The sequence below is a fragment of the Procambarus clarkii genome, chromosome 53, assembly GCF_040958095.1.
Source record: "Procambarus clarkii isolate CNS0578487 chromosome 53, FALCON_Pclarkii_2.0, whole genome shotgun sequence".
In the NCBI taxonomy this organism is placed as follows: Eukaryota; Metazoa; Arthropoda; class Malacostraca; order Decapoda; family Cambaridae; genus Procambarus; species Procambarus clarkii.
This window is the reverse complement of record NC_091202.1, coordinates 19862866-19884452: the sequence shown is the minus strand read 5'-3', so window position 1 is coordinate 19884452 and position 21587 is coordinate 19862866. Positions and strand designations below refer to the sequence as shown.

Below are 21587 nucleotides of genomic sequence, written 5' to 3'. Positions count from 1 at the left end.
TTGATGGGGTTCTGGGAGTAGTTCTACTCCCCAAGCCCGGCCCGAGGCCAGGTTTTAAGTGAAGTTAGTAAATACTGTATTTCAATAACAGCCAACCAAAAGGAGATAAAAGAGCAACCACATAACTGAGTAAAACCTCCTAGACATGAAGGGTAAAGAAGATTGAGTGCAGGGAGTTACAGAGGCTCCCCCCCCCCAAAAAAAGGAAATTTATCACATTCAATGCATGATTTCTTTGCTGGCCTTCAGTGGCTCCTTCGAGCCTATCCCCAATTGGTACCTCAGAAAGGAAATAATTTTTTAGGTTGAAAAGAAAATTTTTAAAAGAGGATAATTTTAACTTTAATCCTTTCTAAAAATAACATTCTGATAAATAAACAGGAATGAATGAGTAGAGATATCCTCACATTTTGGAGTCGCTTCACCTCAACGACTTGAAGAGCATGCTCACACCCATCCAGCAGGCAATGGAATCTCTCATGCAAATCTGAAGGCATGAATCAGAAATTCTAGATCTCACTCCTGTCCGAGGTGAGTGTAGATTTCCTCCTTCCACTTTGAGCAATGTACAGCTGCCTTGCAATCTGGATCTATCTGTGCACTGATGCTAGTTGTGAATGTGCTTCTTGCCTCATTTGCCTGCCTGTTGATTTCATCACAGACTTGGCGCGCAAATTCGGAATGGATCATTTCCTTTCTATGACGGAATTTCTCCTAGTACCACACTCCTGGAACATCTTTGTGCCTACGTATCTGATAGGCGATTTGTTTCTGCTCTGAGGTCCGATGGCCTAGGATTCTATCCGCCATCTATGGGTCCATTCTTGCCACTAGGTTAGCCAGCATACTGTCAGTCCAAGCAGGTAAAATTGAGGTTATAGTACGGATGAAGGCCAGGCGAGCCAGGGCGAGATGGTTGGCCAACACTGTCTACATTATAGTTCTTGAATTCCATCTTCTCAGTTTGTCTCTAGATTTCGCTTATGGTAAATCAGTCCTAGCATACAAAGGTATGGGATCCTGGCTATGGTAAACTTCCCCCTAACCTGTTCTCAGTAGTTGAGGAAGAGACAGGAACCCAGTCTCTCTGCAATGGACATAAGGTGGGTGACCTCATTAACAAATGCTGGACCTAAGCCCTTGCCATGGATGCTGCAGAATCCCAGTCCTCATTAGCAAACGCAAACATGAGGGTATTCATGCTTAACACAAGTCGTACTGTACTTGGGTTAGGAGGACCTTTGCCCACTTGTGTATACTATACACTTTCACCCCTGGAATGATCATATCTGCTAGAGGGGTGTCCAGGCCGGCTCAGGGAGCCGGTCGGCCGAGCGGACAGCACACAGGACTTGTGATCCTGTGGTCCCGGGTTCGATCCCGGGCGCCAGCGAGAAACAATGGGCAGAGTTTCTTTCACCCTATGCCCTTGTTACCTAGCAGTAAAATAGGTACCTGGGTGTTAGTCAGCTGTCACGGGCTGCTTCCTGGGGGTGGAGGCCTGGTCGAGGACCGGGCCGCGGGGACACTAAAAGCCCCGAAATCATCTCAAGATAACCTCAAGGCCACAATTAGCATTCTTGTTCACAGCACACATATATCCAATCATGTGATCCACAATCCCAAGACACACCAGCCTACCAATTGGTGTCGCTTATCTCACAGGATATCTCTGCAGCATCAAAAGAAACATCTCTTATAGTAAACAGCCAGTTTATCTCCATAGAAGTTGACAGTTCAGATTCTCTTCTCTGGACCATACTGGTCCAAAAATTAATAAAGCAGAATGAATCAGACACCACTTCTCAAATACAGTACAGTACCTGCACTGAGTCTTTTGAGAGACTGACTCCTACTCCAGGGAGAAGATACTCCATCCCTACAAAGGCAACTCCAACGGCATCATGGTGTATCTTCTTTCTAGCCCAGGGATATAACAAAGCCATGTAACTCAGGCTCTTCTCATACCATGAAACATGGGCACTTCTTCCCAGGATGTACATCTCAATGTCTGTTCCGAGGATGAAGTACAACTCCTAGAGACGTACATTATGGCGGGTTGTTGATTATGTGATTTCTGTCGTGGTTGCAATGTAATCAGCTTTAGGGTAACACACCATGTTGGTAGAAGACAAGGTGAGAGTACCAACCCGTATGGACTGGATGAATTCAGGCCAAAGGCCAGAACTAAATTGTCTACTGGCTTCCCATAGCGAAACAGGGTACCTGACCCTACAAAGAGCAGGAAGGCCCTCCACACATCTCCCACTCCCAAATAGAAGAAGGGAACCTCCACCCATTCAGCCTTGATATCCCAGAAATATATAACAAACTGTACCTGAATGGGGTTCTGGGAGTTCTTCTACTCCTCAAGCTTGGCCCGGGACCAGGCTTGACTTGTGAAAGCCTGGTCCAACAGACTGTTGCTTGGAGCAACCTGCAGACCCACATATCCAACACAGCCTGGTTGGTCCTGCATTTCAAGAGAAAACTATCAAGTTTTCGCCAGGCTTTTGGACTTTATATATGCATATAGTCCTGTAGGGAATTCTATTGCGAACATAATGATACCAAAATGAGAGACCTAGGTCGAGAATTGAGATGTCCAAAGTGAAGAGAGTGTACACATTTTATTGCACTTGCGTGCTCCTGGGTAACACGTTCTCACTTTCTCACCAGGCTTTTGAGCTTCATATGCATTTAGTTCTGTAGAGAATTCTATTGCGAACACATTGATATCAATTTGAAAAACCTAGGACGAGAATTGAGATGACAAAGTAGAAAAAGAGTATACACTTTTCAGTATTACCACGCTCTCTAATGTGAAGAGAGGATTCTTGGGGTGGCGCCCTGTGGTGCAGCGCTCTCTTTCTGGTAACCTTGGCCTACTTTCATCTTGTCGGCGGGGCATTATATGCATATACTCCTATAGAGAATTTCATTGCGAACACAATGATACCAAAATGAAAGACCTAGGACCAGAATTGAGGTAACAAAGTTGAAAGGAGTATACCATATTATTGCTCTTGATAAGCCCTCACAGGGGTAATGCACTGTCACTTTCTCCGATTGCTGTGGGTGGTACACCGGCCTTTTGGAGTTTATATGCATTTACGCCTCTAGATAATTCTATTGCGAACACATTGATATCAAATTTAATATCTTAGGACGAGAATTGAGGTGACAAAGTTGAAAAGAGAATACACTTTTCAAAATTACCGCGCTCTGCCTAGCCCTCCCGGAGAACGCCCATCCCCACCTGGGGTAGTGCGGCGCTCGCGCACCCAAAGCGCGAAAGTGTTAAAAAATATCATCTGCATCCCTCCTGGCTGTGAGAGCCTCAGTACTGCCAAACTGACCAAGGCTGGCACATGCAGCTGCAGCTCTAAGCACAGCTGTTCAAATTGGGGCCACAGCACCACTTAATAATCATTAATAAGTAACTAAGTAATTTGTGATGAAAGATTCATATATGAACCTGACAAATAAAAATTTTGTACAAGGTTCATACATCAGTGCACACAATGCTAGTTATGATGTTCACAGCACACAGCCGAAGTTTGTGAATCTATGCATTGTCCAATGTGAACCCGTGTTTCTTAAGAAAATAATCTTGTGGAAAACGATTCACATTCATGATTTAGTGACAGGAATCAGATAATACAGTAATGGCAGTGTTTGTAGTAATAATAGCGATGTGCATAGTGTATTTTTTGTTATTTTGCTCCTACAAGTGAAGTTGTCTACTTGAGTCAGCTGGTCATAGCATGTAGCATACAGTGCTAAGATAAAGATTTCATTACTACACACAACAGAATTACTTAGTGGTTCGTTACGTTTACAAAAAATAGATAGATTTATATAACATTTATACAGTATTGTGTAATAACAGCAAAAACACTTTTTATTGATCTAAGAATATAAGTGTCACTAGATATGAGCACCATATTTTTTAGCATAGTGGTGTTTCACACATTTAATTAAGTAAATTCCTCAAATTACACACTACTGAATAATATTACTGTACTGCAAAAAACAAAACAAAAAACCAGCGTTGAATGTAATGAAACGCCATTTTCTGGGTGAGTCCCGGAGGCTCCCCGGAGCTATCCCAGGCTGATATGCTAATGTCAGACTTTGGCATCAGTCATGTGTATGGAGTTCTTAGGCCTACCGGGGACCACGGCCAGAACCGGGCCCCCTCAGAGAGGCAAGGGGAGCAATGGCCTATAGAAGCCCCCGTGTAGTTGGAAGCATTCTATGTCTGCCATCGACCGGAACAGGCACCCAGAAAGGTAAGCGCCCCAAAACAAACCCCTATTCTGGTTAAAATTGCTACCTAATACCGAACTAGTGGATAGAACTCCCCAACCGAAAACAAGCAAATTAGTGTGACGTCACACACTGCCGCGCCGCTGTCTGCGCAGCTCCCCCCTCCCCGGGAGGGGGAAGGGGGAGCCCCAGACCCCCCGCGCCGGCTACCCACACCTTAGTTCTTGAGGCTGGATGTCAAAAACGCGAAAAAACGCCGACCGGAGGGAGGGAGGGATGCCGGGGAGCCTCCGGGACTCACCCAGAAAATGGCGTTTCATTACATTCAACGCTGGTTTTCTGGGGGGAGCCCCGTCGGCTCCCCGGAGCTAACTACCCACAGACAGAAAAAGAGGGACTTACCCGGGAGGCGGTCGTCGCTCACCCCTCAACTCGAAGCCGAGACAACTGGCTGCAACCGCCGACCCAAAGCAACACAGGCCCGACGAGGGCCAGGGACATTCACAAGGTAACGAGCAGCCAGGACCCTGTTCGACCGCCAAAATCCCCGCGCCCGAATATCAGACCAAGACATATTCCCAAAGACGGCAGCAAGAGCCGCGAACTTACGAACGTCATGGGCACGGGGATAGACCGCAGGCTGGCTAGACCTAATAACCCTGCGGACGACCTGAGAGACCCGAACCCGCGAACAGGGAAGAAGGGAAACCGGATCAACCCACAGCGCGTCCCCGGACACAGAAGCTGTGGCGCGCAAATAACGGCGAAGCGCCGCAACCGGACACAAAACATGATGCACCCCCGGCCTGACCAACCAAGCATCAACCACCCATGGACCCCTCCGGAACGCAGCAGTCTCATTCTTCGCCAGAAAAGAAGGAGACGGCTGCAAACGAACAAAACTATCACCACGACCAAAAGAGCAGAAACCCCTGCGCCGGAGGAGAGCATGAAGCTTCCCTACCCGACCCCCAGAGGCCAAAGCCAACAAGAAAAGTGCCTTGGAAAAACAATCCTGGACCGAAGGGGCCACAACGAAACGAGGAGATGAAAGGAAAGCGAGCACTCTGTCCAAAGACCAGGACGGCTCAGGCGACGCATGAGCAGGCCGGAGGTGAAACAATGCACGAGACAGCTTGCGAAACGGCGCAGACGTAACATCGATACCGAAAGCAAGCTGAAGCGGCTCCGCCAGCGCCGCACGATACGAAGCGACAGTGTTAGGCATAAGATGACGGTCCTGAAACAACCACGAGAGGAAGGACAAGACCACCCGAACAGACAAGGAGCTAACACGACGAAGACGCAAAAAGAAACGGAAGGACCGCCAGGAAACTTCATACTGCCGCCGAGAAGAAGCCCTCAGGTGGGACACCAACAAGGAGGCCACCTGATCACCATAGAGATGATGATAGACTCGAGTCAAAAAAACCATACGCGAAGACTCGAGGAGAAGATCGAACCAGCTACGTGACGTACCGGCCCGATCTGCTGAAAGAGGCGGAGCCGCGGGAAAACCCTCGGGTTCGGACACCGAGCAACCAGCGCCTGAAACCAAGGCTGGGCCGGCCACCAAGGGGCCAGAAGGACAACTCTCCCCTGGTAAGTCTCTAAGCGAGTCAGGACCTGGAGCAACAGCCGAACTGGGGGAAAGAGGTACAGGAACCCCCACCTCGACCAGTCGAGCCGAAAGGCATCGACCCCGACGGCCTCGCAATCGGGGAAGGGCGCCGCATAAACGGGAAGACGCCGCGACCACGCCGACGCGAAGAGGTCCACCTCGGGGCGCCCGAACGTCTGGCAAAGCCAACGGAAGGACTCGTCGTCGACCGTCCACTCCGTGGAGAGGGGAACGAAGCGAGACAGGGCGTCGGCCAAGACGTTGGACACGCCCCGTACGTGAACCGCCAGGAGAGCCAAACCCCGAGAACTCAGCAGACGAGTCACCCGAAGCGACCAACCCCAAGGAGACAAGGACCGCATCGAACCCCCGCGGTTCAGGCAATGAACCACCGGAGAGCAGTCCGAATGGAGCCGAATCGTCGATCCGCGGGCCACCCGAATCCTCCCCAGAGCAAACCACACTGCCGCGAACTCCCGCACCGTACTGTGAGCTCGACGGAAGGACGGATCCCAACGCCCCTGGCCGGCCTGGTGAGCACTGGTCACAAAACCCCAGCCGAGAGACGACGCATCCGTGTACACATCGAGCGAGGGCTCGGGTAGGCGCCAAGGCACTGAACCCCGAAAAACCCGAAGAGGAAGCCGGTGACGCAGCAACCGACGCAAGTCCCCCGGGGGTCGAACTCTGCGATCGCGAGAGAGGCGGAAGGGGGAACCCCGAAGGAACCAGAACAGCCGTCGAAGCCAAACCCGACCCGGCGGGTAGACCACCATCGCGAAGTTCAGGCTCCCGCACAGCCCCTCGAGCAACCGCCGGGTGACCCGAGGGCCCTCCAGAAACAGACGAAGGCGGGACCGCAGCCGCAGGAGAGACTCCGGAGGGAGAGACAAGGAGGCGGTCCGAGAGTCCCACACGAGACCCAGCCAAGTCCGAACCTGAGAGGGAACCAGATGGGACTTCCTCCAGTTCACCAAGAACCCGAACCCGGCGAGCTGGGAAAGAACCAAATCCCTGGCTAGCAAGCAAGCGGACTGGCTGGGAGCCCAAACCAGCCAGTCGTCGAGGTAGGCCAACACCCGAACACCTAGGAGACGCAAACGAGCCACCACAACCCGTGTAAGGCGTGTGAACACGCGAGGTGCCAGGTTCAACCCGAACGGGAGACAACGAAAGCGGTAACTCAGAGGCCCCACTACAAAACCGAGCCAGTCCCTGAACCGCGGATGAATCGGGACATGCCAATAAGCGTCCCGGAGGTCCAGGGACACCATCCAAGCACCCGGCTCCAAGAGGAGCCGAACCTGAGACAGCGTAGTCATCCGAAAGGAGGGGCAATGAACCCAGGGGTTCAGACGGGACAAGTCCAGAATGAACCGCAGGTCCGCGCAGTCCCGTTTCGGAACCGGAAACAGACGGGAAACCCATCTGAGGGGCGACGTCGTTTCGACGACGCCCAAGCGTACCCACTCCAAGACGACTCGACAGAGCGCAGGGGAAGAAGCCTGCCCCGCCAGCCCCGACCCCCCAAAGGGGGGAGGGGCCACCCAACGCCACCGCAGGCCGCGAGACACGACCCGAAAGGCCCACGAATCGTGGGACCAGGCGCGGGCGAACAGCGCAAGCCGCCCCCCCATCGCCCCGTCAAAGGGGCAAACCGCGAAAGGGCCGGCGACCCTTACGAGACCCAGAACCCCGCACAGCGCGAACACCGCGCCGACCAGACGAGGGAGGGTCCGCAGGAGGAGCCAACCCCAAACCTGACACCAGAGGCCTACCACGACGAGAGGAACCCCGAGCCCTGGCACGACCTTTCCGGGAAGACCCACCCCGGGACCCCCGGAAAACCAACAAGTCCGACATCGGACGACAAGCCGCCGACGCAGCCTGAATAAACTGCGCCACGGCCGACTCCCCAAACAGGAAAGGACAAAAAGGTGAAGAACGCCTAAGAGCCAGAGCCCAAGCAGATTCCACGGAGGAACCCAGCACCGCCTGCCGACACGCGAGACGGGAAGCATAGAACAGGGAAACCGCATCCCGCAAAATCGGCGTGAACAGCTTCAACAAGGCAGCCGACGAACGCGCAGCCGAGGACAAGGTGCCGGACCCCGGGACGGACCCAAGCGTCCCCACATCCTCCACGAGCCAATCCGAAGACAGCTCCAGGAGGGAAAAGAACCGCAAGGCCGAACACAAAAAGGCCCCGAGCGCGCAAGTCCTCCGCCACGAGCGCCGCCGAAAGGGAGGGAACCTGCACATGGAGCTGAATAACGCCCACATCGCGGGGAAGGGCAGGGGCAAACAAGCACTCATTCAGGTACTCAAGTTCACCCCCCAGGAAAACCTGAAGCACCGTGGAAGCTTCCCGCCACTCCAGCGTGCGGGAACGACAGAAGGAATGCCAGGAATCCAGACCAAACAAGGGGCAGTCTGCTAGCCAGGATGACTCCGGAACCTCGTAACGGAGCCAGAAAGGGAACGAAGTCCCAAACCTGAACGTGGACGGATCCATTTCCGAGGCATAATCCGGGTCACGCAGGAGGTAAGCTGCAAAGGCAGCTCGCACCACACCAGGTTGGATGCGATAAGCCGAAAACCTCCGGAAGGACGGAACCGACGTACCCGGGGGAACACGGAACCGTACCCGGGGAGGGGCCGACACCAAATCCAACTCGTACGCAGAGGGGGGGAAAGAAAACCCCACTCCTTGTAACAATAAGCCCCGCTCAGTGGGAAGAAAAACCCAGGCGGGGTCCAGCGGGGCCCAAGGCCCCCAAGTCAGCCCCTCCCCAGCCTCGAGGTCCGTCACCACAGGACCCGAGGCCGAGTCCTCTCCCCAAGCCCCGACCCCACAAGACAAGGACGGAGCAGCCGGAAAAGCTGGAGGAAGGGGGGCCCACTGGTCAGACCCTGAAGCTTCGGCCGGGAGACAAGACGCGAATGCCTCTGCCGCCCCCCCGGAAGGGGCAACCCCCGAAGCTGCCCGAGTCTCGAGATCAAGTAACCCCTGCTCCGACCCCGAAACCCTCAGACGCTTCGGGGCCGGAAGCAGGGGCGGGGGACCAGAACGAACAGAAGGGGAAGGACGAGGAGGTGCGGACTGAACCAGGATCGAAGCGACCCCCACCCCCAAGTCCGGGTCTCGAAAAGCAAAGCGGGGCAGCCCCGGGGCATCCGGGGAAGCAACCAACCGAGCGCGTTGCAACAGACGAAACCTAGACTGCAACGCACGTGCCGCCTGTACCCGAATAGAATCATCAGAGGATTGGGTAAATTGAGTCACAAGCAAGCAGCAACACTCACAGGACTCAGGGTCGAAAGTATCACCGACCCAACAGGCAGCGTGGCAGAGGCAAAAACAATGAGGGTCACCCTGAGACAAGGGGACCGAGCAACCCTCAAACTCGCACACAGCGAGTGGGGACCCCGGGGTCACATCCATCGGACCCACGCGCCCCCTAGGGGATTCCCAGGGTCCTGAGCGTTTACTTTAAGAGGACTCGCGCTCAGGTAGTCCCAGGCAGGGTGCTGCAAACCGGCGCCCAAAACTACCAAGCAAACTTCTAAAGCTGAACCCCAGGGACGTGTACACTCACGGGGACCTAGCAGGGGGCGCCACCGAGGAGAACAGTGGAAGGGCAAAAACAAACTGAATAAAATGACAGAACCCCCCACCAGGCAAAAACAAAAAGAAAAACAAAACCCCGCAAGAGGACAGCGAACCCCAAGGAACAGAGCCAGCCGCGATGTCGGGAATTACAAGCTGAGCAGCACCCTGCGCCCCTACCAGTGCAAACTGCCTCTTACCTGCCGGTAACAAGGGAGAACAGAACACCCAAGAGCCCAACAGGCGGCCGAAAAACCGAAAGGTAAAACGGACCAGCAGAGGCAGACCCCGAGGAGCCTGTGGAAGGTGGCCCCAAGCCCCAAGGGCAGAACTTACAGGGCACCTAGGGAAGGCAGCCCTAGGCGCATGCAGCCCGAGTACTGAAGATAACTCCTGGCTCTCGCACCCACAAAACTAACACCACACTCAAAGCACAGTGCAGTAGCGACACCGGAGCCAGAGCACACGACCATCGCCTATAGCATCAGCCTCAAGAACTGAGGTGTGGGTAGCCGGCGCGGGGGGTCTGGGGCTCCCCCTTCCCCCTCCCGGGGAGGGGGGAGCTGCGCAGACAGCGGCGCGGCAGTGTGTGACGTCACACTAATTTGCTTGTTTTCGGTTGGGGAGTTCTATCCACTAGTTCGGTATTAGGTAGCAATTTTAACCAGAATAGGGGTTTGTTTTGGGGCGCTTACCTTTCTGGGTGCCTGTTCCGGTCGATGGCAGACATAGAATGCTTCCAACTACACGGGGGCTTCTATAGGCCATTGCTCCCCTTGCCTCTCTGAGGGGGCCCGGTTCTGGCCGTGGTCCCCGGTAGGCCTAAGAACTCCATACACATGACTGATGCCAAAGTCTGACATTAGCATATCAGCCTGGGATAGCTCCGGGGAGCCGACGGGGCTCCCCCCAGAAAAAAATAATAAAACTAGATGATAGAAATAAAATCAAAGACATTGAAATAGGAATATCAAAATATATTCGCGGCAGCCCCCGCTACACTGCTTGGCTAGAGCACACCACTGCTGGCGTGTAATCTATTAGCGTGGCTCACTTCTTCCTCCCATCAGGATTAAAGTATATCACATACAATATTTGTGTTAAGCTTCCCATGATCATAGAACACATTTTAACAAATATACAGTAAGAAGAAGAATTTTTTTTTTGGGGGGGGAGGGGAAAGAGGGAGGAATAATTCTTTCCATAACACCAGGGGCTTGTCATATTTAACCTTTGGCCCATGCCACTGTTTATACCATGCAACACCCAGATGCACAAACTAAAATATAATAAACAATTCTGTTTCCTTCTCATATTGTTAAAATGACTTCCCTGATCATGGGGAAATAATAAAAAATTTATGTAACTTATTTTGGCCGTGGTGCAATCTGATGTTACAATTCATGTGCGTTCATCGAGCAAGTGCCCAGGGGTTGGTTGCACTGAGCTGACTGTCAGGCGGGAGTTACCACAAATATATTTTTTACTTATTTATTTCAATTTAAATTGAAATTGAAATAACTTTATTGAGGTAAAATACACACAAAGGGATGAGGTAGCTCAAGCTATTCTCACCCCGTTCATTACATCGTGTTAATACATACATAGACATACATCACAAACAATAAAAGTATTACCGAACATTGAGAGATAAACATATACATTTCCTATTTTTATTTCAATGTTTCTGATTGATTAGTTTTTTTCAGTAATGTTATTCAATACTGTGTTTGAGAAATTTATACAATGTGTGGAACATTGGAATGCATGTATATAGTGTATGTGCTTACAATAAAACATTATATTTTTGGTGTTATTATACTGTACAGTATAGTCACTAGATGTGTGTCTCAAACTATGTACAATTTTATGTTCGCTTATGAACCACTAAGCTGTTCTGGGTGTGGTAACCTCATTATATGTGGTCAAAAGTGACAAGATTGAGCATTGAGCCTGGCTCAGCAGGTTTTGCATGAAATTGTAACTGCAAGCATTGAACATAAAATATTTTCTCAGTATTTCTAATGTTATACCATGGTTTTTCAAGTGCAATGATAGAATAGACTGTCAATAATGTTATTTGTATCACAGAACATGTAGATCATAGAGAAAATCCGTAGGAGCAGTAATGAGGGTTCAAAACTTATGCGGTGGATGTTCCCCCCACACACGCTTCTAACGACTAGACCACGACATGGTATTGTATAAGAATTGCAAGCTTGAGTTCTACTGAACCCACAAGAATTTCCTGAGGCTCCCACTGAAGCTGGAACAGGATTTTCACACAATCTCTCCCCTGCACTCTGGCTCCGTCTTCTAAGACTTGTTCTATCTCCGACGCTCCTCTTTCAATGCACAGAGTAATCACACTAACGTGACTGCATCAATGAGAAAATCCGTAGGAGCAGTGACATCACTGTTCCTATGGATTTTCTCATTGATGCAGTCATGTTAGTGTGCTAACTCTCTATGTAGATCATAGGTGAAGACAGATGCTCATGTCACTAAGATACATACTACAGTACTGTATAATACTTGCTGAAGAACCATAAAATATTCTGTTTTTGGTGTTGCAATGCTGTATACACACTTTACATATAACTGTCCATTTCAAACATGATTATGAAGCACTAAGCCATTCTGGTGGGTGTGGTAATGAACTCCAACGTCAGCATAGTACCACACACACTTCTGGCAGATTATGGAAGCAGACGACGTGTAATGCGTCATGACATAATATGCACATCGCTAATTCTTGACACAATGTTACTATTATTATCAGCATTCTGATAACAATTGTGTGTAATTTGATAAATTTATAAAATAAATGTGTGCAACCTCCTATACTAAAAAATCTGGTGTTTATAGTGGCAAGATTATTATATTCTTAGAACAATAAAATATAGTTTTTAATGATATTATGCTTCATATACACTATTTATATATATATTTAAATAAAACCATCTTAATTTTTGTGTACCATACCTTACCATCAAGATGGTCTGATAGTACAGCACAGAATAGCGGCAACATGCTAGTCAGCTGATGCGACACCACTTGACTCAATGCAACCCGACGCGAAATAATGCCTCCAATATAACATGCCTATTGCTACTCTAGGCACAATGTTGCTATTATCATCAGCATCCTGATCAGTAAACCCAGAATATGAATTTTTTGCATAAAATTTATTTTCTAAAGGAGAATGAGGTCATTCATGATGAACAAATCTGCCAACAATGGCAGTGTGCTGTGGTCATCTGCGTCACGATGTGAACATCAACAGCACCATTGTGTTCACTCATATATGAACATTGCACATAGTCTTTATTAGAGTTAGCATGTTCTATAATACTGTACTATCATTGTAAAATAACAGTTCTTATACATTTCATAATTTTCAAGTAATTCTGTGGACACAAGCTGAACAGCAGTACTGTTAGCTCATGCTGCATGTGCCACCCTTGGTTGCTCACTTAGTAATGTTCTGAAGAAATTATTTTTTTTGTTTGACATTATTAATTAGCATCCAGGAAGCACAAATATTTGTGGCAACTTTCTAGTCTTGACTTGCCCGCGTGACTGCCTCTGGGAGCTTCCTGCACGGGTGAACATGTATCAGTGACGTCACGTTGCATCTTCTCCACGTCGCCACCGCCAAAGTAAATTGTTTTTTATATTTTTTTTACATGTACAGTACATGTTCAGGGAGGGGACTTGAAAAATTTAAAATTTTTGGGGGTGGGGGTGGAACTTAAATTTCCACGCACCCCCAGAATGTCACAGTAAAAGACGTGCAGCACAGAAGTTAACCCTTAAAGTGCGCATCACGTCATATGACGTGCTGGACGTTGTTCCAGTCAACTGCGCATCACGTCATATGATGTGTTGGAGTACTACGCAAGATTTAAACAGCCCGCGGATACACAGGGTTCACCACACCTTCATCAGGGCTCTTGTAAACAGACGCTATTTTTTAAAAAAATCGTGGGCCAAACTCCCGGGTGTTATTGGTCTCAGTATTGAGTGAGCAACCAAGCCTGACGCACGCAGCATGAGCTAACAGCACTGCTGTTCAGCTTGTGACCACAGCATCGCCTAAAAATGCCAAATTATACTTGTTCATGCTATTATGTAGCGATGATATTATTACAGAAGACCCCTGACTGTGATAAAACTGACCAGGGTTCTGATAATAGCAGGATTGTGGTGATATTTAGCGCTGTGCGCCATGGAAGGAGGTGTAATGCTATTGGGAGGGAGGGTGGTGGCGATGTCTTTTGACTGTGTGTGGCCACCTTTTATTGACTGCACTCACCATACCAGCTTAGTGGTTCGCTATGGTGAACACAAATGTAGATACTTATATATAACGTGCGTATAGAGGGTATAAACAGCAAGAGAAGGTTTGGAGCCGCCATTTTGGTGAGGGTGGTGGCGTCGTCTGCACGACGCCACCGTGTAGACGACAGTGTTGTTTACTGGTTACCACGATGGTCTTTGGGCACCATACCAGTTTATTTGTACAAGTATGGTGAATAAAACAGGTAGATATTTATATATAATGTGTGTATATAGCGTAAAAACACCACACAGTATTGTTGGAGGAGAAATATTAGTGCGTCTGACCTTGAGGGCGGCCGCCGATCAGCTGACTGTGTGAGTAGCCACATCTCTGTGCCTTTACTCACCATACAAGCTTAGATGTACAGTTATGGTGAACAAAACATGTAGATACTTGTATATAACATCTGTATATAGTAAATTATAGCAAAAACATTATTGTGGGAGGAGAATGAGGGTGAGTCAGATGACTGGAGGGAGGGCGGGAGTGGCTGGCTGGTACACAGCGGTCACTCCTCATTACTTTTTGACTCATAATAGCTACTTAGTGGTTCGTTATAGTGAACAAAACATGCAAATACTTATATATAACCTGTGCTTATAGTGTAATAACCGACAAAGTATTTGTTCACTGATTGATGAACATAATTGAATCAACAATATGCACACCATATTTTTGAGTACACCAACGATTCACTCATTTTATTATATAAATATATCAAACTACACACTATTGAATAATATTACAGCAAAAAAAGTATGAAAAATCAATCAGAGACATTGAAATAATTCAGTAATTATCTCTTTGTGGCAACTCTGGCCTGACAGCTTGCGAACAACAGACCGCCTGGGACGCACGCTGAGTCAGCGTCTATAATTTGCCAGACTTCCCCACACTATAGTGGGCAATATATGCCACTTACAATTTTTTTATTATTTTTCCCGTGATCAGTGAACACAAATTAACAGATTAGAAAGAAAAAATATTTTTTTTTTCTTCAAAATGACATGCGCCTGTGGGGATGACAGGATATTAAACCCCGAGCATGTTAAGGGTTAAGCAACTAGAAAAATTAAAGCCAAACCAGTCCCCAGGGCTATACAAATTGTTTACCAGGTTTTCAAAGAATGTAAAAAGGAGCTCTGAGTCCTTGTCTTGTATATTCAATAAATCATTAGAGTTGAGCAGAGCACCAATTGTGAAGAAGGGTTACTAATTTTTTTTTTAAGGATTTTTAAAAAGCTCACAAAGCTCCTTTTTACATTTTCTAAGCACCTGTCAAACGCTTCTGGGGGACTTGAAAACTCCGAACAGAATGGGATATGAGGTCAGACTGCAGGCCGATCAGACAGAATGACCCCACAGATCCTGCAAGACATACAACCTAAAGTTATACAAGGGTGTCAGGGCTCGGGTCCTAGAACCTTGTGCAAGCCCCCAAAAAGCCTGTGCCCGAAGAAAAGCACAGAACATTTACAAAGCTAGCCGAGAATCATCAAAGAACGAAATAGTAAGAGCGCAAGGGAAAACCGCAGACTGGGGAGACTGAAGGACACTGGACAACCAGAGAAATGAACCTCGGAACAGAGGACCAAGGCGACAAGACAACTCAAAAGGAGGCCACCAAGGCAGAACCTGCGGCAGAAACCACCATCAGAGACAACACAAGATGCACCCCGACCGAACGATGACCAGGGAGCTCCTTTCAGAAGCCAACCGACTCAGACTCCACCAGAGGAGGAGGAGCTGGCAGCTATGAACAAACCGCTCAACAGGGGTAAAGGAATAAAAGCCTTGGCACCAGAGAAGACCAATAAGCTCACCCACCAGACAACTGGAGGCAAGAGAGACCTAAACAAAACCAGCAGAATCCAACCAAGAGATAAAAACAGTCTCAGGCAATGCAATAGCAGGCCATGGGCACACAAGACAACTTGTGAAATGGAACAGAGGCAGTATTGACCATGAATGCATGCCACAGCAGCTCCACCTATGCCCCATGACAAGAGGCAACAGTAACCTGCAAATGATGCCAAAGAAGAAATACCCAAAGAGAAAGGAGTGTGCAACATACTTAGACAAGGAAGACCAACACTGGAGATAGAAAGTGTTGAAAAAAAATGCCATGAACCCAACATTGTCACCTCAAAGAACCACAGGTGGGACACCATCACCAAAGCTACTCAATCATCGCAGAGATGGCAAGAATGCATAACAAAATATAGACATGAAGAGTGGAAGAAAAGGACAAGCCTGTGAAACCAACACTGGCTCAACCCACCAAGAGGTAGAGCTGCAGAAAAATGCACAGCTTTGGAACCGAGAAGTGCCTGAACCAAGGTGGAACCATCCAACAGGGAACTGGGAGAATGAACTCCCAAAACAAACTCAACCCAGTAAGGAACAGGAGCTACAGTTGGCCTAGGAAAAAAGGCACAGAGCCCATCCCCCTGACCAGATCAACTGAACACATCCATGCAAGAACCTTGCAATGGGAAACAGAACTGAGCAGAAGGATGACTTGATAAGGGTCCAAGACAGACCAAACCGTCGTCGTTTCTCATCTTCTGAGTGATTTGGTCATCACAACTGAGCAGAAGGGACAGAATGAGACCATTGGCCAGGTTTGGGGAGTAGAAGAACTCCCAGAACCCCTTCAAGCAGGTAACACCAGCACGAAGAGTATGCCCAGAAGGGCCACTCCTTGAAAATGGGATAAACCAACAGGGAATACAAACAGCTGGAGCCGGTCGGCCAAGCGGACAGCACGCTGGACTTGTGATCCTGTGGTCCCGGGTTTGATCCCGGGTGCCGGCGAGAAACAATGGGCAGAGTTTCTTTCACCCTATACCCCTGTTACCTAGCAGTAAAATAGGTACCTGGGAGTTAGTCAGCTGTCACGGGCTGCTTCCTGGGGGTGGAGGCCTGGTCGAGGACCAGGCCGCGAGGACACTAAAGCCCCGAAATCATCTCAAGATAACCTCAAGAAGAAGATAGCCCAGCAGGAAGCAGAACCTGACAATCCAGGAAGAGCCCAAACCAGAGTCAACAGATAAAGAGACCAGCTGCGAGGCCACACTTGCCAGCCATCAAGGTAGGCATGGACATGGCACCGAGCCAAACGTGAAAATAATTGGGGAACCAGAACGAAGCCAAACGGGAAAATACCTGAGAAGGCAGGGCAGAAATCCCACCCGAAAAGGAAACAAACCCCAACCCTGACAAAGAATGTAACGAGTTAAGATGCGTCCCAGAAGTCTAGGTAAACCGGCTAAGGAGACTGACCATGGCAAATGTAGGCAGTTAGAAGGGGCAAGAAGAAAACCAGGTCACCCATGAAGCACCAAAGACCAGCGAAATCCAGAACAGAACTGAGAAAAAAGTGGGAAAACCCATTGAAAAGACAAAGTTGCTGCGACCAACACTGGAAGAGCCCACATATGGATGATCCAAAACAGGCAAAAGGAGATAAGCCACACAGAACCCCCAAAAACAGGGGGGGGAGGGAGGGGGAGACCGACCAATTAAAGTGCAGACCAAAGACAACATGAAAGGCCCATGAACGTGGGATCTGAAGGGAAACCGGACAACCCGCTCCAGCTCCCCACTGCCTTGCAAGGGGCAAGAAAAAAGTGGCTGGCGAGGTGCAAAAAGGGCCAGCACAAACCAAGAGGGGTTGCCCATAGAAAAAGAGGAATACAGAGCCAGCCAGACGGAGAACCAGCTGCGAAGCACAGGCAACCCAACATCTGACTCCCCAGAAGGCTACCTCGACCAAAAACAGGAGATCAATTCACGCCAACTGCCTCAACAACGAGAATGAGGACCCCGAGGATAAAGACCCCAATAGGCTGAAAAGTCACAGACAAGAATGAGGAGCCGCACAAACAAAATCTGCCTCTTCATTTCGCCTCTCAAAATGAGGAGAAAAGAAGAGGCAGATGGGAGAGAGAGGCCCACACCAACCAAGAAAAGGTCAAACCAGCCAGATGATCTAGAAATCGGACGCGAGAAGAAAGAGACCGCTGCCTCCTGGAGCACGGGAATGGACAGCATATAACACAGCCGACGCAGCAACAGCAGAGGCGAAGACCCCCCACCCTGCTGAGCACCCCACCCCTGCCGAGCACTCACATATCCCCAAAGAGACAAGAAGGAAGCAGCTCAAAGAGGCCAAGGAACTCATGATAGAAACACAAAACCAGAAGAGCACAAGGACAACTGCCACAAGGGTCACCGACAACAAGGGAACTGGGCACTAGCCCTAACCCACATCTCAGGAAAAGCGGGAGCAACCAAGAAATCAATGGAAGCACGTCCACAATAAGCCTATCAACTGAAACTCTACTGAATTCATTGGGAGGTTCTGGAGACCCGACCTGGTACCCAACCAGATCTATGTTGTAAGAGCTATATGTTTCAAGGGTGTGAAAAAATTAAATTCATGTTGTGGTTAATGATTATTAATTATTTAAAATGTCTTCTCATTATCATAATTTTTATATAAATTAAGCCAATATCTACTAATCTAATGGTACACTACACGATGTTTGTCCAAGATACAGTATATCTCATCTTTCAGATTATAAACTAAATGTTACTCATACTTTATGCCAAAAATATACGTCTAATTTTGACTGCTGTACACCTGTTTTGACCAGATGTTATTGTAATGATTTTTATATAAGTTGTTACAATAAAATTTCTGAATCTGAAATCATAGCATCTATACTTTTCCCGAACTAGCTACCATTTTTCCTGTAAAATCATATTGAAGACAATTTGTAATTTTGTTAATTCTGCAGAGGGGTTAAGGAACATACTGTACATACTGTACATACTGTACTATACATACTGTACATACTGGACCGGGCCGCGGGGACACTAAAAAGCCCCAAAATCATCTCAAGATAACCTCAAGATACATCTGTTTGAAAACAAATGTATAAATATTAAAAATATTACTCCATAAATTTGATATTAACAAAATAAAAATGATAATTTACTAATTCATTGTGTCGCAGGACAAGAAGCCAGAGTGTATTCAGACACGTTTTAGCTTTTATCGAGGTCCCACACAAGGTTGAATTACTGACCCCGCCCAGGATATAACCCCACAGCAAGCTGACTAACTCCCGAGTTAGTCAGCTGTTAGGTGAACAGAGCCATTAGGCGAAAGGAAAGGCGACCAGTTCTGTCCCGCCTGGGATTCAAACCCAGAATTCTTGATTGTGCGTTGAGAACGCACCCAACTGTACTACCGGGACTCTTAAATGTATAGTCAAGTACAGTATTATGAAGAGTAATGTAGAAAACAATGGCAGACTAAATACTATACTGTATTATAATACCGTATATATATTTTAATTTTCATATCAGACATTGATCATATTTCAATACAATATTAGCGTGTCTTCGAAAAGTTCCCGGCATGTTTATGGTTTTGTCACATACACTGGTGAAGGCAATTTTTGTCTTGGCAATGGGAACTACTCCATAATCCAAGCGGGAGTACCCAAAAGATTTAAACAGCTGAATCACCACCACCTTTTTCTTAATTTAAAATCAAAGGTACGCTTGATTATTCATAGGGTTTGGTTAGATTTTTATACTGCTGCTTTTACGAGTTGTGCAACTTTCAATGAATAGTGGATTGACTCCAAGGTCCTTTTCTTGCATTTTTCTGTATAAAAAATAATTGCCAGTCTTCTGACCTTTGTGAGGTTCATGTAGATCTGTTGGTATGGCTTCAATATCATTTTCATTTCCCACTTTATCACAGATCTTAAGTGTCAACTGCAAATTTTACGATGTGGTTTGTAATGTTCTCATCAATGTTATTTTTTTTTTATTTTATTTTTTTGAGATATATACAAGAGTTGTTACATTCTTGTACAGCCACTAGTACGCGTAGCATTTCAGGCAAGTCCTTAATCCATTGGTCCCTGGAATACGATCCCCGCCGCGAAGAATCGTTTTTTCATCCAAGTACACATTTTACTGTTGCGTTAAACAGAGGCTACAGTTAAGGAATTGCGCCCAGTAAATCCTCCCCGGCCAGGATACGAACCCATGACATAGCGCTCGCGGAACGCCAGGCGAGTGTCTTACCACTACACCACGGAGACTGCTAAATGATGAATTGATGAAGAGGACAAAAGGGGCTGGCCCAAAATGGACCCCTGTGGTACCTCGTGCTTAGCAAAGATAAAATGTTCTCAACTGAGAAAAAGTAAATTCTCATGCAAGTACTTCCTGGTCCTTAACATTGAGTAGCAGTCTGCATCATGTGAGTATGAGTTAACTTTCATCAATAACTCCACGGTTGACTGTCACAACATAATCATTACCTGAACCCCAAGCCAAACACGCACGACAGACCAACACACTTCACATCAAAACAAACAATTCACGGAAACCCCCCCCATCCCCCTTACCTATTGTGGCACAGTCATTGGAGGTGAGGGCAGCCCAGATAGCTTGTGGCACAGTCAGTAAAGAAGGTGTGAGCGGCCCAGATAGCTTGTGGCACAGTCACAGAAGGTGTGGGAGGCCCAGATAGCTTGTGGCCCGATCATTAAAGGTGTGGGCGGCCCAGATAGCTTGTGGCACAGTCACTGAAGGTGTGGGCGGCCCAGATAGCTTGTGGCACAGTCACTGAAGAAGGTGTGGGCGGCCCAGATAGTTTGTACCCCGGTCACTGAAGAAGGCGTTGGAGGCCCAGATAACTTGTGGCCCGATCATTAAAGAAGGTGTGGGCGGCCCAGATAGCAAGTGTCACCAACACTGATAAAACACCCGGCCCCCCTCTCCCACCCTGGCCTTCTCTCACATATTACCCGTCACCTTCCCCTCCCACACGGTCATTACCCGCTTCTGATGGCACCTGCACCACTCATTCTGCCCGTCACATGAACACAATGACATATTGTTGCATACTTACAGTAAATTATAGTATTAAAGCGAGAACACTGAACTTTGTTTACTTACCCGAGCTGCAGCTACTAGCGGAGTCAAGCCAGCGTCTCGCCTACCTGTTCCTTCCACCTCGCCTTACATATAAAACAAATAGCTCACTTTCAATAACTTTGTATATATTTATAAATACTTCAGTATGAGATATTATATGATTATTTTTTTGATATATACATTTTTCATAGTAAAAGAATATAGATGTGTAGGAGGGAGGAGCCGGGTTGGTTGGTGGGGGTGGGGGGATTTCCTGGGGGTTATCAGCAGAGTCTTCAACAATCTCTATAGCCATTTCCTGTCTCCTGATCCTCACTCACCTTTCTCATTTGTACCCTACCGCCTCAGACTGCCCCTCATCCCCCTATCTATCTATCTATCTATTGTAATAATAATAATAATTTATTCACAAGAAAGTACAATGGGTTGGTAGTATGTATGTATGTATGTATGTATGTATGTATGTATGTATGTATGTATGTATGTATGTATGTATGTATGTATATATATATATATATATATATATATATATATATATATATATATATATATATATATATATATATATATATATATATGTACACATATATATTTACTATTTACTTTATTTGAACTTTGTTACAAAAAAGGAGTTACATATGGGTTACAAAGGTGGTTGTCATAGGTTGTCGAGTTCCTCCAGCTCCTCAGATGGCGGGCAGGAACCCTGGATGCAGTGCGCATTTCCCCTCTGTATCGCCACACTGAGGCGCTGGAAAAGAAAGCTTGCA

The 21587-nt window shown here is 47.7% G+C and overlaps 1 protein-coding gene across 4 annotated transcripts in view; it reads right to left on the bottom strand.

The window, feature by feature from the left end:
- The window catches only part of LOC138352350 (adenylyl cyclase-associated protein 1-like), a 299780-nt gene extending 278853 nt beyond the window's left edge, over positions 1-20927 (bottom strand). The window contains exon 1 of one of the 4 annotated variants that reach the window (XM_069304746.1): positions 20839-20927. The gene's annotated coding sequence lies outside the window, so the exon portion shown is untranslated. Of the gene's footprint in view, positions 1-20285; positions 20632-20838 lie in introns of those variants that run through there. The other 3 variants (XM_069304752.1, XM_069304753.1, XM_069304747.1) reach the window with 3 other exon arrangements.
- Positions 20928-21587: the final 660 nt, after the last annotated feature.